The following is a 16,235-nucleotide window of genomic DNA, read 5'->3' as shown; positions in this document are numbered from 1 at the left end:
TAACCCTTATATTATATGATGCATGAGCATGCACTTATGTAAATTAAATCATGCTTCACTAAAATCATAACACCTATAATAAAGAGAATATGCATGACCTAAGGTGGGATTTATCTACATGTGCATACCAATATGAATAATATATATATATATATACATCACATGTATAAACCATGGATTACAATTTTCTTTTTTAATTTTTGAAGTTTTTATTTTCCTTTTTTCTTTCTTTTTTTTTTTTTTTTTTTTTTTTTTTTTTTTTTTGGTAATGAACAACAATTAATCCACTACATTTCTAACCGAATATATTTAAATAAAATGGAAAACTAAAGAGAAATCAAACTTTTTATTCCTTATTTTTCTCCATTGAATTTCATCATCTTCTTCTTTTTCTTCTTCCTGTGTTATTGTTTTGTTTTTTTTTATTTCTCTGTAATTTACTATGTCGTGAATTTTGTTAATCGAATCTCTCTCATCACCTTAAGTAGTCAATGAAATACCATCACATTCTCAACAATTTTCACTTTCATTCCAAATTTGGAGGATCACCAGTGAACAAATATCCATTTTTCACTATTTCTTGCCAGAAAATATTCCAAGAAAAAAATCTTCATTTTATGATTTTTTTTATGTGGTATTATTCAACTACATACATACTTTTTCAAATATCATTAGCACTCATTTGATATGTAAAGTTAAGTAAATATATAAAATATATTTTTACAAATTTCTACGTATAATATTGCACTTATTGTACACAAAATACTTTAACCTTTATGGTCTTATATTAGTCGAAAAGTGGTTGTCAAAGTTAATTATCGAAGATGATTTTCGCTAGAATTTGTAGCTGAAGGTGGTTTTTGGAGTTTGAAGTTGGTCGCATGAAAGTGGTATTGGAGTTGGTAGCCAGATTTTGTTGTCGGAGGTAGTTTTTGGAGCCCGAAGTTGGTCATTGGAATTGGTTGCATGAAGGTGGTCATCGAAGATGATTTTTGCCAAAGTTTGTAGCCAGAGGTGGTTGTTGGATTTCGAAGTAGGCCACATGAGAGTGGTATTGGAATTAGTGTTAGATTTCTATCTTTGGAGGTGGTTGCCAGAGCTCGGAGTTGCTGTCAGAGTTATTCATTCACAAGGTCATCATTGAAGGTGATTTTCATCGAAGTTTGTAGTTGAGGTGGTTGTCGGAGCCTACTAAGGTGGTTGTCAAAGTTGTTCCTCGGATTTTCTCACTCGAAGATGGTCATCGAAGGTAATTTTCATCAGAGTTTGTTATTGTGGTTGTTGAAGTTGGTCGTCGAATTTTTTTGTAGGAGTTGATTGCCGAAGTCCAAAATTGGTCGTTGGATAGCATATCCCTCGGTCTCCCTCGTTGGATTGAATAAAGTTTATGCGCATCGCCTTGTGGCACGCTAGGTGTGTCCCCCCTATAGGATGGTTGTTTTGCACGTTTCTTTATTTGATCTCCTGTAAGAGGATAAGGTTACTTAGTCTCTTATCCTAATCTACTTTTTCCCTATGGTGGGCTCATTAGGGCGGGACTTTGGTGCCAAAAATGAGGGGTTATACTTACGCAGGATTGTTAAGGGTTAACTATTCTGGACCAAACAAAAGGTGGCTATTAGGTTTAGTTCCAAGAGTTGGTTCTACCTAATGGTTGAGAATGTCTCATCCCAATGAAGGGACATCTGATCAACCCACCGGTGACGTTTGTCCTACCTCGTTGGGGCATCATTGCAAAATAGATGTCTTTTCACATAGGGTACTTGGAATCTGTTTTGCTAAAACTAATTGGTTAAAAAATGTGCTTTTTGCAAAGTCTTATAAAAGGTTATTAATTTTTTTCAGCAATGGTTTTTAATGACTTCAGCCACTATCAATTTACTTAGCGCCGAAAAACTGAATGGCCAAAATTATTCAAGTTGGAAACATATGCTCACGACTTTAAGGATCTGAAATTTGTCCTTACGAAGGAATGTCCTCCTATTCCACCTCAGGACGCTACTCGAAATGTTCAGGCGGTGTACGAGTGTTGGACACGGGCAATCTCAAGCCTATATTCTGGCCAGTCTTAGTGACGTGTTGGCAAAGAAACACGAGTCCATGGTCTCAGCTCGTGAGATCATGGAGTCCCTGTGGGGAATGTTTAGACAGTCGTCTGGACAACTCAAGCATGAGGCTTTGAAAAACATCTTCAGCTCCAAAATGGAGGAAGGCACTTCTGTTCGTGAACACATGTTGAATATGATGGTCCACTTTAACGTGGCAGAGATGAATGGGTGTAAAATCGATAAGGGCAGTCGGGTTAGTATTATCCTGCATTCATTGCCAGAGAGCTTCCTCCACTTTGTTAGCAAAGATTCTTAACAAAGTGGACTACTCCCTTACCACTCTCCTCAACGAGTTGCAGATTTACCAATCCTTGTTGAAAAGTAAGGAGAAAAAGGGAGGTGAAGCAAATGTTGTCTCGTTCTCTAAAAGGTTCTATCGAGGTTCGACCTCAGGAACAAAGTCTGCACCTTCAACATCTAACTCTAGAAAAGGGGAAGAAGAAGAAAGGGAAAGGGAATGTGCCTGCTAACCCGCCACCTGTCGCTTAGAAGAAGCATCCACCAACGGTTGAAAAAGAAAAATATTTCCACTGTAACCAGGACGGACACTGGAAGAGGAATTGTCCTTGTTATCTGAAGGAAAAGAAGGTTGCCAAAGCTAAGACCAAGATAGACAAAGATAAATATGATTTACTTGTATTAGAAACTTGTTTAGTGGAGAATGATGATTATGCTTGGATAGTAGATTCAGGCAACACTAATCATGTATGTTCTTCTTTTCAGGGGATTAGATCCTGACGACAGCTGGAGGCTGGTGAGATGACGTTGCGAGTAGGCACTGGGCACGTCGTCTCAGCTGTGGCAGTGGGAGGCATCCAATTAACTTTACAGAATAGGTTTCTTATATTAAAAGATGTCTTTGTAGTTCCTGAACTAAAAAAGGACCTTATTTCTGAAAAGTGTCTGTTACAATACAATTACACTCTTTCTTTTAAATCGAATAAAGCGTTTATTCATAAGAATGGTGTTGAAATTTGTACAGCTAAACTGAATAATAACTTGTATATGCTAAGATCTTTAGCCTTAAGTTCCTCCACAATATAAAAATGTTTAAATCTGCTGTAACTCAATCTAAACGCCAACGAGTTTCTTTAAAAGAAAATGTCCAACTTTGGCACCTTCGATTAGGGCACATCAATCTCAACAAGATTGAGAGATTGGTGAAGAATAGCCTTCTAAGCGAGTTAGAGGAAAATTCTTTACCAGTGTGCGAATCTTGCCTTGAAGGTAAGATGACTAAAAAACCTTTTATTGGAAAAAGGTATCGAGCCAAAGAGCCTCTTGAATTAGTACATTCTGACCTTTATGGTCCTATGAATGTGCGAGTTCGAGGAGGCTATGAGTACTTTATCAGTTTTATTGATGATTACTCGAGATATGGGTATATCTATCTGATGCAACGAAAGTCTGAATCTTTTTAAAAGTTCAAATTATTTAAGGCCGAAGTTGAGAATTTTTTGGATAGACGAATAAAAACAATTCGATCAAATCGAGGTGGAGAGTTTTTGGATTCTGAGTTCCATGACTATTTATTAGAACATCCAGCTCTCGGCACCAGGTAAACCTCAACAAAATAATGTAGCAGAGAGGAGAAACAAAACCTTTTTGGACATGGTTCGTTCGATGATGAGTTACGTTTCCTTATCAGACTCATTTTGGGGTTTCGCAGTGGAGACTGCGATATACATTCTCAACTGCATTCCTTCTAAGAGTGTTGCAAAAACACCTTTGGAGTTGTGAAACAAACGTAAAGCTAGTTTATGTCACTTCCGCATATGGGGTTGCCCAACACATGTGCTTGAGGCAAATCCCAAGAAGTTGGAATCACGATCCAGGTTGTGCCTATTTATAGGCTACCCAAAAGGTACACGAGGAGGCTACTTTTACGATCCGTCTGATAACAAGGTGTTTGTTTTCACGAATGCTACTTTCCTAAAGGAGGATCATATCAGGGAGCATAGTCCATATAGTAAAGTCGTGTTAAGTGAGCTTTCCAAAGAAACTACTGAAACTTCAACAAGAGTTGTTGAAGAACCTACTTCATCAACCAGAATTGTTGATGATAGTTCATTAGGTAGGTCGGTTCCACCTCAAGAGTTGAAGGAACCTCGACGCAGTGGGAGGATTACGAACCTGCTTGACCACTATTTGGGTTTCACGAGAATCCTAGCTATGGTGATAGATGGCGACGTTGACGATCTGTTTTCCTATAAAAAGGAAATGGATGATGTTGATCGGGATGAATGGGTCAAAGCCATGAATCTCGTGATGGAGTTGATGTACTTCAACTCGGTACGGGATCTTGTAGATCAGCCTGATGAGGTAAGACCTATAGGTTGTAAATGGATCTACAAGCGCAAATGGGGTGCTGATGGGAAGGTGCAAACCTTCAAGGTTCGACATGTGGCAAAGGGTTATACCCAGATGGAGGGAGTCGACTATGAAGAGACCTTCTCACTGTTTTTCTATTTTGGCCTCTTTCTTAGAAGATTTTTTTATTTGGAAAGATAACTTTTCAAATCGTATCCTTTTCCTCACTCATGAGGAGTGTTTGCCCCATTTTAGTCTTTTAAAAAGGAAAAAAAAAAAATCATAATCTAAATGGGCCGACAATGGCACAAAAATCTCGATTAGAGCAGGGACAACGAGAAACTTCCATAGGCCAAGACTTACGTTGACTTCGATTCAATCATTATCTTTGGATGATATTTCTTTAAAATTAAATATACATTCTCTATCAATGTTTGTATGTAATATAAATGACAATTTTCATTTTCTTGTCCAACAATCCAAAGCCTTAAAATTGTTTTATTAAAATCTATTGGTTTTCTTTTCCACCTCTAACTATACCATCAAATTTTCATTAAATATTCGATTAAGTGACGTGTCGTAATATAAAAAATATAACTATCATCATTTTTTTTTATTGTATTTTTTAGATAAAACTAAATCTTAGGGACTTTGTCCACTTGATTATATATACACATGCTGCAAGCATACAATTCAAAGTAAAACCAAAATATGAGTCTAAGTTGCACCTTATTTAAATTGTTTTTCTTTTTTAACAATAAAACTTACAAGTCAAGTTAAATATTTGAAGTTTGAATCAAATATTTAAAAGGAACATCATATAATTTGGGCTAAATTTAGCAACCTTTTGTTAGAAATCATTTTTAGGTATCATTCAAGATTGTTACCACCTTAAATATATTTAACTTAAAGTAATTGCAATAGGTAGCACCTTTAGAATTAATAATTAAGTGTATAGCAATATTTTTTTAAAAAAATACAAAAATTACAAAATTTATTAATGTTAGACTCTATTGAAGATAGACTCCGAAAGCTAGATCTAAATTTTACTATATTTATAAATTCTTTTACAATGTGCTATATATGCTAATATAAAGTACTACTAGAACTAAAAAGAATGTAGGGGAAGTTAGGTTTTTGTTTTGTTTTGTTTTTTTTAAGAAAGAAAGATTGGGTGGTGAAAGTCGGAAAATTTCACAAAATGACCAAAAACCCAAAACTTTTCTATCAATGACCTCTTCCTAAAAACCTTTCTACCACTGACCTTTTCCCCATACGAAATTTTAAAATTACCCCCAGTTTTTAAAAAGCCTTCAGACCGCACCACATTTCTTCTTCCTTCTACGATTTCTTCAACCCTTCATTCAATGTGCATTCAATATACCACCAACATTCCACCAAAACATTTATTCCCAACTATTATTCTGAAGAGAATGAAATATCTCTCTCATTATTCACTTTCTGTCGTCGAACTCCCCACGAAATACTCTCATTGTTCTCTTGTAGCTTTCTCTCAGAGTTTCAGCCCAAAATCTTCGGATTCTCTCATAGCTTTCTCTTGTAGCTTTCATCATCGGTTTCAGTCCACATTTCTTCTTCCTTCAACGGTTTCTTCAACCCTTCATTCAGTGTACGATTTCTTCTCCCAGATCGCTTTCATAATAAGTGTCGTTTAGTATTAAATTACTGCACGATCGTTTATAATTTACTATACGATCGTGTATAATTTACTACATGGTCGTTTATAAATTACAATATGATCGTATAGTAAATTATAAACGATCGTGTAGTAAATTATATACGATCTTATAGTAAATTATAAACAATCGTGTCGTAATTTATACACGATCGTTTAGTAAATTATAAACGATCGTTTAGTAATATATACACAATTGTTAATACATCACTATGTAATTGTTTATACATTACTATGCAATCGTTTACTATGCGATCGTTTATAAATTACTACATGATTGTTCATAAATTACAACACAATCGTTTAGTAAATTATAAATGATCGTGTAGTAAATTATACATGATCGTATAGTAAATTATAAACAAATGTATAGTAATTTATACACGATCTCATAGTAATTTATAAATAATTGTGTACTAATTTATACAATATGATCGTTTATACATTACTATGCGATCGTTTAGACATTACTATGCAATCGTTTACTACACGATCGTGTAGTAATTTATACACGACACGATTGCATAGTAATTTATACACGATCGTTCACTTATCAATGATTTGTTTATCCAACTGTAGATCAATGGCACTACTTCGCATTTTTGTATGATTTGGTGGGTATTGGGATGAGTCCAAAAGAAATTATGTTGGTGGTCATATGAAAGGTCTGAAAGTTAGAAATGATATAACAGTCAGTGAATTAGTGAGTATGATGCACCAACGACTGAATATTGATCCAAATATGTTTGATATACACATCAAATGTTGATACAATCTGTTGGTCCCAGCTCCCCCAATTGATATAGTCGACGATGAAGATCTTAGCTTCTTTTTAGAAGGTATTGAGGTATCCCGGATGCCATTATTTGTATCTGTTACACCTACTAACAGTCATGGAGTACCCAGCAATGCAATCCAACCAATCAACCCAATCCAATTCATACCATGTCTTCACTTGATGATCATGTTGAACCATATAACTTGGAGGATGACCGAAGTGAAGCTTGGTTTGGTTGGAACAGTGAACCCAGATGTACTTCACAATTTACTACTGAACATGGATATGGACAATCTTCAGGTCTACAAACTTCTCCAACACCTAACATCCATGTTCCAACACCACCTGCTTCTGTTCCATCGGTTGTGATGCCTTCGATTCTAATGCATTCCACCGTTCCAACCGTACCATTTGTTGATATACCCGGACCATCAGAGGGCCCAAATGATCGCATAATGGATAGCTAAACAATTGGTTAGTATTCTCTATACGATCGCATAATAAAACCTAAATGATCGTTTAACAAAACCTAAACGATCATATAACAGATATCTAAACAATCGCATAATAGATATCTCAACGATCGTATAATAAAAACTAAACGATCGTGTAACAGTTAGCCAAACGATTGCATAGTATTTTCTATACGATCACTTAGTAATCTCTATCCGATCGCTTAGTAATATCTAAATGCTCGCTTAAAGTATTCGTAGAGGCGCATTCACTGTGCGGTCTAAAGGTTTTTTAAAAACTGGGGGTAATTTTGAAAGTTCGCATGGGGAAAAGGTCTGTGGTAGAAAAGTTTTTAGGAAGAGATCATTGGTAGAAAAGTTTTTGGGTTTCGGGTCATTTTGTGAAATTTTCCGTGAAAATCGAGTTTTAAAAATGGTTTCTATCGTAAAATATGTTTATTTATGAAGAAAAAATGTTGAAAATAAGATTCTTACAAACTCTGGATAAGAAATAGAGAAATAATAAATACGTTTGATTGTTTTTCATGTATTTTCTTTGTTATTTCCTAGATGAACTATTTAAATGTAACTATTAAAAAACATTCTGATTTCCGATACATATTTATTATATTTTTAAATTAACAAGTAAATTTTAAATTTTATTTAAGAGAAAAACGAACGAAAACACATGCTTGCGTTATAAAAAAAAAAAAAAAAAAAAACAAACAAACAAAATAATTGTATATTAAAAATGTTCATAATATTATAAATATTTTAAAAATAAATAGATGGTCATTGCTTAATGTCCTAAAAGCCATATATCAATCTTCATGTTGTCCATATGCCTTATAGTTATTCATATTTGATGTTCATGTAAGACCACATCATACTTGTCACTTTACCTATAAATAGTGGCATTTGATGGATTTTAAAATCACACAAATTTCATGTTATGAAATTTTCATAATTTTAGTTATCTTATTTTATTATTATATTAAATTATATTTATTTATTTATAATATTTATATATGATTACATTACATTTTCTCCATATCCATTGTGCTCCTCAATTTATTAGCTAGATTAAGTATATTGGAACTGGATTAAGTATATACTCCGTTATCTCCGAGGAACAATCAATATGAGTTTTTTTTATTCAAACAAATCAACTTTGACATAGTTGGTTATGTAAATTATGGATATTTATATAATCCACACAAACCTAGATCTCAAACAGGTTATCTATTCACATGTGGAGGAAATGAATATAATGGCAATCGGTGAAATAGACCATAACGGCCACTTCCTCAAATCATGTTAAAATTATTGCAATTCACGAGGCTAGTCGAGAATGTGTATGGCTAAGATTAATGACTCAGTACATTTTGTGAAATATGTGGTTTGTCTTCTAATAAAAATCTTCCAACAATATGATACGAAGACAACACAGCTTACATAACCCAAATCAAATGAGGATATGTTAAAGGAGATAGAACAAAGTATATTTCACTAAAGCTTTTTTACACTCATGATCTTGAGGAAAATGACAACATCACTGTAGAACAAATTTGTTCGAAGAATAACCTGGCAGATTTATTTACAAAGGCATTATCAACCGCAACTTTAGAAAAATTGGTGTACAATATTAGAATGTGATGGCATAGAGGTCTTAAGTGATATTTTCACGAGGAGGAGTAAATATATTGTATTCTTTTATGAGTATATATTATATGAAATGTGTATTTTTTTTCTTCACTAGGTTTTTTCCATTGAATTTTTCCTAGTAAGGTTTTAACGAGACATATATATATATATATGAGCATCTAAGGGGGGTATTATATAAAAATAAATAGATGTCCATTGCTTAGTGTCCTAAAAGCCATGTGTCAATCTTCATTTGTCCATCTGTCTTGTAGTTAGTTATTCATGCTTGGTGTTCATGTAAGATCACATCCTACTTGTCACTTTGCCTATAAATAGTTGCATATGGTGGATCTTAAAATCCCACATATTGGTGAGAAATCCACTTCAATTTTTCACTAAATTTTCATAATTTTAGTTATTTTATTTTATTATTATATCATATTATATTTATTTATTTATTATTATTTTATATTTTCTCTATACTCGTTGTGCTCCCTTGTGCTCCTCAATTTCACAACACGTTATCAACACGAGCTCCTGTTGCTTCCATCGCTGAAGGTAGGTCGGGTTTTTTTCCTCTTTATTATAATTAATAAATTAAATTTATTTTGCATATTTAGTACATATTAAATTTCTAATATAAATACAATATTTTGTGATAGTGTTGCCATGAAAAACCTTACAAAAATAGAATTTGCAACCTTTGACATTAATGACAATAATTATTTGTCATGGGTGCTCGATACCAAAATTCACCTGGATGCTATGAACTTGGGAGAAACAATTAAAAAAAAAGAAATACGACATCCAGTAAGGACAAAGCAAAAGTCATGATTTTTCTTCATCGACATCTTCACAAAGGATTAAAAATGAAGTATCTTACAATAAAAGATTCTCATATCTTGTAGAAAAATTTGAAAGAAATGTATGATCATAGAAAAATAGTTATTCTTCCTAAAACTCATTATGAGTGGATGCATTTAAGGTTACAAGATTTTAAATCAGTAAGTGATTACAATCCTGCATGATTTAAAATCAGTTCAAAATTGTTATTATGCGGAGAGAAAATTGTTGATGTTGATATGTTAGAGAAGACATTTTCTACATTTCATGTATCAAATATGCTCCTGCAGTGGCAATATCGAGAGAGAGGTTTTAAACAATATTCTGAACTAATTTTATGTCTTTTTATGACCAAACAAAATAATGAGTTATTGATGAAGAACCACGAATCTCGACCAACTGGAACAACACCATTCCCTGAAGTGAATGTTGTGAATGTTCATAATCGTGGTTGAGGTCATGATCATGGCAAAGGAAGAAATAATTATTATTTTCGTGGTGATAATTCTAATCATTCAAATTTCAAAAGAACCACACAAAATAATGATCACAAATGAAAAGCTCCACAAGATAATTGTTCAAAAAGTGTTGAAAGTAAATGCTTCGATGACTTGGCATTGGTCACGTATCGTCATACGTCAAAACACTTAGTTGACCTCTATCAAGCCTCCCTGAAGGAAAAAAAGAAAAATGTGGAAGCAAATTTTGCATATCGGGATAATGACATATTTGACCCATCTCATAAGGCAAATATAGATGTGGCGGACTTCTTTGAATCTCCCGAAGAGAAGATTGGCACAATTGATGGAACTTCAAGTGTTTCTTTTGCCTTTGAGAATATCTAGACCTAATGTTGTTGTTTTCTTTTATCTATCTTCATGGTTTTTTTAGTAACTTCTATATATTTTAGATGTTGTTTTCCTTATTATAATTATTATTTTTTTTAATGAAGAAACATGGATAATTTTCATATGTTGAGTAATTAAAAAATGAACAAAGAAGATTTATGTCTAGCAGACAGTGCAACTACACACACTATACTTACAAATAAAAACTACTTTTTCCAAATTAACAATGCTGAAAGTAAAAGTAAATACAATATCAGGTTCTACAAACTTGATCGAAGGTTTTGGAAAAGCAAATATTATTTTTCTTAGAAGAATATAATTTACAATTGGCAATGCATTGTTGTCTAGTTAATCAAAGAGAAATCTTCTAAGTTTTAAAAATATACGTTGCAATGGTTATCATATTGAAACTGATAGTAAGAATAATATGGAATATCTATATTATCTCTATTGTCTCGAATGAAAAACGTATATTGGAAAAGTTATCTGCTTTATCTTCTGGGTTGTATTATACTCATATACGAGTAATTGAAACATATGCAACAATGAACCTAAAGTTTGTGAATCCATATATATTTGTTATTTGGCATGATAGATTGGGTCATCTAGGGTCTATAATGATGAGAAGAATTATTGAGAATTCAGGTGGACACCCATTGAAAAGCCAGAAGATTCTTCAATCTAATGAATCATGTGATGTTTGTTCTCAAGACAAATTAATAATTAGACCATCACCAGCTAAAGTGAGAACTACCTGTATTTTTATAATGAATTCATGGTGATATATGTGAACCTATTAACCCACCAAATGGACCATTTAGATATTTTATGGTATTAATAGATGCATCTAGTAGATGGTCACGTGTGTGCTTATTATCAAGTTAAAATCTTGCATTTGCAAGATTACTTGCTCAAATAATTAAGTTAAGAGCACAATTTCCTGATTATACAATTAAGATCATTCGTCTTGATAATGTTGGTGAATTTACATCCCAAGCTTTGATAATTATTATATGTCAATTGGGATAAGTGTTGAACATCATGCAGCTCATGTTCATACACAAAATGGTTTAATAGAATCATTTATAAAACATTTACAATTAATTGCAAAACTATTACTTATGAGAGCTAAGTCTCCTTTATCTGTATGAAGAGATGTTACTTTGCATATGCAGGGTCACTTGTATGCATTAGGCCAGTAGCTTATCATAAGTACTCCCATTACAATTAGCTTATGGTCATGAGCCAAATATTTTCCATTTGAGAATTTTTTTAATGTGCAGTATATGTTTCAATTGCTCCACCACAATGCACTAAGATGGGTCCTTAAAGAATATTAGAAATATATCTTGGATATGATTCCCCATCAATTATTAAATATCTTGAACCCCTGACAGGCAGTGTATTTACTATATGATTTGCTGATTGTCATTTTAATGAGACATATATTCCAACATTAAGGGGAGGAGTTAAGAAATTGGAAAAAGAAATTACATGGAATCCATCGTTATCGTCTCATTTAAATCCCCGCACAGATTAATGTGAACTTGAAGTTTAGAAAACAATTCATTTGCAAAATATAGCAAATCAATTACTATCTGCTTTTATAGATGCAAAGAAAGTAATTAAGTAACATATACCAGCGGCAAATGTTCCATAAAAAAATGATATCTCAACACAACAGGTTGTCACTAATGAATCTAGAACACGCCAGAAGTGTGAGTGGGCTCCAAAAATAAAAATCCTCAAAAAATTAAAATAATTAATAGTCAAGAAGACTTGGTTGAGGATGTAAATATCAATGAGAAAATCCTTGACATGACTATGAGGAAGGTGAAATACCTAAAGATAATAATGAGATTTCAATAAACTATATCATGACAGGAAAAAGATGGAATCAAACTAATGTAGTTATTGACAACATTTTTGCATATAATTTTGCTCTTAATATTATATATGAAAATGAGGATCCTGAACCAAAATCTGTTGAAGAATGTTGACATAGAAAAGATTAGTTTCAGTGGAAAGAAGCAGTCAAGGCAGAATTAAACTTACTTTCAAAACGACAGGTTTTTGGGCCAATAGTCCGAACACCAGAAGGTGTCAAACCTATGGGATACAAATGAGTACTTTTTAGAAAAATAAATTAAAATAACAAGGTCACAAGATACAAAGCAAAACTAGTTGCACAATGTTTTTCCCAAAGACTTGTATTGATTATGAGAAGACATTCTCCAGTGGTGGTTGCAAATTACACTAAGATATTTAATTGGTCTGAATGTGTATGAAAGTCTGGATATACATCTTATGAATGTAGTCACAACATATTTATATGGGTCTTTTGATAATGATATTTATATGAGAATCCCATAAGAATTTAAGGTACCTGAAACATATACATCAAAATCTCAGAAATTGTATTCAATAATATTACATAGATCACTATATGAATTGAAACAATTAAGATGGATGTGGTACAATCGCCTGAGTGGATACTTATTGAAAGAAGGATATCAAAAGAATTCAATATGTCTATGTATTTTTATAAAGAAATCACAATCAGAATTTGCTATTATAACGGTATATGTTGATGAATTGAATATAATTGGAACCCCTGAAGAGCTTTCTTTCAAAGGTAATAAAATATCTTAAGAAAGAATTTGAGATGAAAGATCTTGGAAAAAAAATTGTGCATTGGTTTGCAAATTGAGCATTTAGCAGATGGAATACTTATTCATTAGTCAACTTATGCAGGAAAAGTTTTGAAAAGATTTTATATGGACAAAACACATCCATTAAATATTCCAATGGAAGGTTCATTGGATATAAAAAAAGATATATTTCGACCTCTAGGTGATAATGAAGAATTTTTTAGTCCTGAAGTACCATATCTTAGTTCAGTTGGTGCACTTATGTATCTTGTTAATAATACAAGACCAGATATTACATTTTCAGTAAATTTATTAGCTAGATATAGTTCTTCTCCTACAAAAAGTCATTGAAACAAAATTAAGTATATACTCTGTTATCTCCAAGGAAAAATCGATATGAGTTTCTTTTATACAAATAAATCAAATTTTGAACTAGTTGGTTATACATATTCTGGATATTTATTTGATCCACACAAAGCTAGATCTCAAACAGGTTATCTATTCACATATGGAGGAACTGCTATATCATGGTGGTAAAACAGACCATAATGGCTACTTCCTCAAATCATGTTTAAATTCTTGCAATTCACGAGGCTAGTCGAGATTGTGTATGGCTAAGATCAATGACTCAGCACATTCGTGAAACATATGGTTTGTCTTTTAATAAAATTTTTCCAACAATATTATACGAAGACAACACAACTTGCATAGCTCAAATCAAAGGAGGATATATTAAAGGAGATAGAACAAAGCATATTGCACCGAAGCTTTTCTACAATCATGATCTTGAAGAAAATGGTGACATCACTATACAACAAATTTATTTGAAAGATAACCCGGCAGACTTATTTACAATGGCATTACCAACCGCAACTTTTGAAAAATTGGTGCACAACATTGAAATGCGGCAACTCAGAAATCTTAAGTGATGTTTTCATGAGGGAGAGTAAATATATTATATTCTTTTAGAATTATATATTATATGAAATATGTACTTTTTTTTTTCACTGGGGTTTTTTCCTATTGGGTTTTTTCTAGTAAGGTTTTAACTAAGCATATTTCATATATATATGGGCATCTAAGAGGGAGTATTATAAAGATTATAAAAAATAATAGATGCCCATTGCTTAATGTTTTACAAACCATGTGTCAATCTTCGTGTTGTTCATGTGCCTTGTAGTTAGTTATTCATGTTTGGTATGTATGTAAGACCACATCCTACTTATCACTTTACCTATAAACAGTGACATATGGTGAATCTTAAAATCACACATATTGGTAGAAAACCCACTTCAAATTTCCACTAAATTTTCATTATTTTAGTTATTTTAGGATTTTATTTATTTTATTTTATTATTATATTTAAATATTATTATATTATATTTTCTTCATATTCGTTGTGCTCCTCAATTTCACAACATACATACTAATAATTTTTTTAAACTTTTCTTTTAGTTTAAAAGTATTTTCAAAACAAAATACTAATAGTTAGATTCGCGGATGGATGACCTAAATTTGGGAGAAAAAAATAGGGTTCTTCGGACAAATGACTAAAAGCTAATAGACTTTTTAAAAAATGGCCAACGAAAATTGTTGATTGCATTTTGTATCCCACTACCGAAAAAATACCCAAACTCACTAAATGGGTATTTGACTCACCAACATGAGTTGAATTGAGCTAGTAAAATATACCAACTCACCCTAACTCTACCTTCTTCCAATATTTTAATGGCTCCATTCATCGGTCACTATTATTGATTACCACTGCCATATTCCAAGAACCAACTCTGAAAGCTACTTTCACATAGCCAACTTGATGACTTCACGACCAACTCTAAAGACTAATTCTAGGTTCCAGCAACCACCTCCATTATAAATTCTAGTGACCAACTTCGACTACCACCTTCGTGCGACTAACTCTGAAATTCGACAACCATCTCTGAATACAAGCAAATCATCTTTGATGATAAACTTCGACGATCACCTCTAGGATGGAAGGTCATGTCAATTACCACTAAGCTAAACTTATTTTGACTAGTGTTGTTTATTATAAAAATAATAATATTAGTGCAATATTTATATGTAGAAAATTATAAAATATATTTTATTTAATTGAATTCACATATGAAATAAGTGGTAATAATTTGGAAAAGTATGTATGTAGTTGAATGGTGGAATAAAAAGTTAAGAAAAACAAACAAAAATAAAAATAAAACAAAATAGAAATAAAAATTAAAGATTTGTTTTCTAGAACATTTTCGAACCAGAATTAGTGAAAAAGTGGAATGGTTAAATAAACATGGTGACATTCAATTGGCTGCTAAGATGATGGGGGAGATTGAAATTCATAGAGAAAAATTAGGAATCAAAAGTTTTATTTTCTCTTTGGTTTTCCATTTTATTTAACCAAATTCCTACAAGAAATATAATTGTTTTATTGTTGTTCATTACAAAATAAATAAAAGAAAAATTTTTAAAAAAAATTAAAAAAAATTACAATTCATATTTTATTCAAACAAAAATTGATATAATTATTAGAAAAAAGAGTTTCAAAACAAAAATAGTAATCATAAAAACAAATTACGAAGAGTTCAAAAAATTGCAGTAGATATTTCTAATATATGAACTCAACTCTGAACCCTAAATCCAGACATATGAATTCAGACAAAACAACTCTAAACTCCAAACGTAGACATGAACTCCATAGATTTATGAGATTCACATACATATGAACTTCAGACATCATATCTCAACTCACGGTCCCAAATAACCTCTAAGTTTTAATTAACTTTTAAAACATTGAAGTAAATACCTTGTACAAAAACCTAAAATTCTATGCCCCACAAATAGGTTACATTAAAAAAAAAAGACTAATTTTTTATGAGATTTTTCCATTCAAATATAT

Source organism: Benincasa hispida, chromosome 11 (genome assembly GCF_009727055.1).
Source record: "Benincasa hispida cultivar B227 chromosome 11, ASM972705v1, whole genome shotgun sequence".
Taxonomy (NCBI): domain Eukaryota; kingdom Viridiplantae; phylum Streptophyta; class Magnoliopsida; order Cucurbitales; family Cucurbitaceae; genus Benincasa; species Benincasa hispida.
The sequence above is the reverse complement of the archived record's forward strand: the minus strand, read 5'-3'. Positions refer to the sequence as shown.